The following is a 3,866-nucleotide window of genomic DNA, read 5'->3' as shown; positions in this document are numbered from 1 at the left end:
AAGTGACGGAGGGAGGGAGGGAGAGGGGTGAGAGAAAAAGAGAGAGAGAGAGAGAGAGATAGAGAGAGAGAGAGGGAGAGAGACCGAGAGAGAGACAGACGGAATGTATGTGTGTGTGTGTGTGTGTGTGTGTGTGTGTGTGTGTGTGTGTGTTCGTTCTTTAGTTTAACGTCTTTTCACTGTAAATGATATTAGACGAATGTGTGTGTGTGTGTGGGGGGGGGGGGGGGGGGCGGTTCTATGCAATCATCACCCCCCCCCTCCCAACCTACCCACCCCTACCACCGCCCCCCTTCCATCCCACCACTACACGAAATGTAACACCCACCCCCCTCCTCCTACCCCCAAAAACTCCTCATTCTTCGTCTTCTTCTTCGTTCGTAGTCTGCGACATCCATGTTCACTCGTATACACGAAATGGCTTTGACATATCTGACCGTTTTTAGCACCACCACCCCTCCACCCCCACCCCCGCAGACCTGCCCCTCCCCACCCCCACCATGAAGGCAGTCATAGTCCGTTTTCGGGGGTGTGTGTTATACCCCTCAGTCATAAGCAGAAAAGCACGAAGAAGAATGACGTCATCTCTCTCTCTCTCTCTGTTTTTCTGTCTCTGTCTCTCTCTCCATGTATGATCGAGTGGCGCCGCCGGCACACTCACACACAGACACACGTACACACACACACACACACACACACACACACACACACGCACACACGACAATTCCGACACCACCACCACTACCCCCTAACCCCTCTCTGTGCCGATCCCGCCGCACGCGTCGCGTCGTACCGTGCTGTGCCGTGCCGTGCTGTGCCGTGCTGTGCTTGTCGCTGTAGCCATGCCATGCCATGCTGCTGCTGCTGCTGCTGCTGCCGCTATTGCTGTGTCCTGCTGCTAGAGCTAGAGCGGGCGCTGCCAGCAAGCGTAGCACCAGCATCGATCCACCCATACACACACACACACAGAGTTTGATAGAGAAAGGAGAGACAGAGAGGCAGAGACAGAAAGGCAGAAGGAGAGAGAGAGATAGAGAGAGACAGAGAGAGACACACACACAGAGAGCGCCATCGTATGAAAAAGACGGAAGAACCTCCCCCCCCCCCCCCCCCCCCCCCCCCCCCCCCCCCCCCCCCCCCCCCGCGCACAGTGAATGCAACGCCAAAGAGAACTTCAGCGTTGACTCTTGAGTCTCGCCATCGAAGGAATGAACGAACAGCCGTCTGACTGCTAAGCTCCCCCCCCCCCCCCTCACCCAACCCAACATCCTCACTCCACCCCACCCCAACCCATCCCCCACGCAAGCACAGTACCTCCCTTAGCACTGCCAGAAAGTGAAAGTGTGAAAGAGAAAGCGACAGATACAGAAAGAAGAGAGAAAGACGGAGCAGACAGATAGATTTAGAAAGGGAGAGAGAGAGAGAGAGAGAGAGAGGGTGTGGGTTGGGGAGATGGGAAGGGACATTTCCTGCATATGATTATTATCACCACCACCACCACCACCACCACCACCAACATAACAAGTCTCTTAACGTATGACTGGGACGAGCTCTTGAGGGTGGGTGGTAAGAAGGAACAGCCAGCAGTGACAAACAGAAAGGAAAGAAAAGAAAAGAAAAGAAAAAGAACCCGATTCTGAGGGTGTGTCTTCCCTTGTGTTGCTGCTGCTGCTGCTACTGCTGCTGTTGCGACGCCCGTGTCAACCCCCCCACCCCCACCCCCACCCCCACCACTTTCATTCCCCATCGTCAACTGAGAGAGAAATTCGAGAGAAAGAGAGGAAAGGAAAGGAAGGAGAGAAAAGACAATCGAGGACCATGCCTGCAGAAGACAACAAACAGCCGCCGTGCAGCCGCGAGACCTGGGGACACAGCCCGAGTCGCGCCAGAGGGTGAAACGACGTCGAACCATGGAAGGCACATGATAACGCGCGCGTTATTGAGTTGAAGTGAACGACGGCGTTCACGACCACAGGAGACACACCTCATTGATTGATGTGGAACCCTGTGTCAGGCTCGCCAAGCTCCTAGGCGTTTTTTGCTCGCTGCTGCCTTTTGGACTCCCCTAGCCTGTGATGTGAGGTGTCGGGTGTGTAGTTGTGTAGTGGTGGTGGTGGTGGTGGTGGTGGTCTGTGTTTGTGTGTGTTTGTGTGTGTGTGTGTGTTCAGCTGATGGAAGTGGGCTGCTGATTCTCTCTGGAACCGATTTCCACCCCGCTCACAATATCAACGGGTGGTTGGTTGGTTGGTTGGTGGGTGGTAGTCGTCGTCGTTGCTGTGGTGGTGGTGGTGGTAGTAGTAGTAGTGGTGGTGGTGACAACAACGACAAGTTTCTCGGTTCCTGTGCGATACGGTTGTGCGTGTGGGTGTGTTGGTGTGAGGGGGTGGTGGTGGTGGTGGTGGTACTGTGAGTCCACGAGACTGCCCTCAGAGTGACCTTCACCTTACGGACACTTGGTGGGGGGGGGGCTTTAGTTCTGCGGACTCCACAGACACCGGGGACACGTGTAAGTAAACAAGATATCTACCGCTTGTTTGGAATCCTCTTGTCCATTAACTAACCGTTGATTTCCGCCGTGTGAAATCTGATTCATTTCTATCACGTATATCGAGAAAATATCCAAAGCTCTTTTTCTTTATTCATTTCTTTTATGTATCACCCGAACTAATCTGATGATGAAATGTTGTTTTTTTTGTGTGTGTTTTTTTGTTTTTTTTTACATTCATTTCTTTTATGTGTTACCAGAGCTAATCTGATGATGAAACCTTTTTCTTAAATCATTTCTTTCATGTGTTACTACAGCTAATCTGATGATGAAATCTTTTCTTTATTCATTTCTTTTATATGTTTTTATGTGTTACCAGAGCTAATCTGATGATGAAACATTTTCTTTATTCATTTCTGTTTTGTGTTACCAGAGCTAATCCGATGATGAAATCGGAAACGAACCGATTTGGGTTTTCGGTTTATTGTCGCACGGGTTCTTTTCCATCGGCGCCGGATCTTGTGGCATCAACAGAATTGAAAGGAAATCTTGAGCACACGCACGCGCTCACTCTGCCTCTCCCTTCCTCTCAAAACCTTAATGTGAACACATATTAAACAGTTGAACCAAACACACACACACACACACACACACACACACACACACACACACGCACACACACAAACATTCTAATTAATACTAACAATTATCATTAAGATAGGAATGATAATAATCCAAATAATAATAATATCATTTATTTTCAGTCTAATATCGTCATCTTAGATGAACAGACTATAAATGAATAAACGAACGAACGAACGAACACACACACACACACACACACACACACACACACACACACACACACACACACACACACACACACACATTTTAACGCGGCCTCACATAAACATCTTCTGTCTGTCTGTCTGTCTGTCTGTCTCTTTCTTCCCTTTTCTTCCTTTCGAGGCAATGAGGAAAAACAGCAGCAGAAGCAAAGTATGGATAGTCAGAATTGCGTGCTCCAGGAGAGAGAGGCAGGCGACAGATGTCTTTGACGAAGAATTCGGCACTATCACCAATGTTTCTACTCGGGACGGAATCAGTATGAGTTCCAATGGGTCCAGCTATTCTAAGAAAGAATGAGTGTTCTTTCTATACAGTATTTTAACTCACTCAGTACGACCAGTCCTCTCTCCTCCTCTAAACAGACCCCTCGGATGTCCAGTGGGTGTCTGAATGACCCAACCTTTAGCTTCCGTCGTCAGAATTGTGGTATTCTTTGTCCACATTAACCTCTTCAGTATAAAAGCCTTCCGCTTGCAATATTTTGATGATGGTAATTGGGGTGAAACGCTGTTAACGTCGTCTCTTTCGCCGT

At 49.5% G+C, this 3,866-nt stretch overlaps 1 protein-coding gene across 2 annotated transcripts in view; it reads left to right on the top strand.

Moving 5' to 3' along the window:
- Positions 1-2,399: 2,399 nt before the first annotated feature.
- LOC143285032 (beta-1,3-galactosyltransferase 1-like) overlaps positions 2,400-3,866 on the top strand; it is a 151,453-nt gene continuing 149,986 nt past the window's right edge. For both annotated transcript variants that reach the window (XM_076592207.1, XM_076592208.1), the window contains exon 1: positions 2,400-2,506. The gene's annotated coding sequence lies outside the window, so the exon portion shown is untranslated. The remainder of the gene's footprint in view (positions 2,507-3,866) is intronic.

Source organism: Babylonia areolata, chromosome 8, assembly GCF_041734735.1.
Source record: "Babylonia areolata isolate BAREFJ2019XMU chromosome 8, ASM4173473v1, whole genome shotgun sequence".
NCBI lineage: Eukaryota > Metazoa > Mollusca > Gastropoda > Neogastropoda > Buccinidae > Babylonia > Babylonia areolata.
Note: the sequence above shows the minus strand (reverse complement) of the source record. Positions and strands in the feature narration are given on the sequence as shown.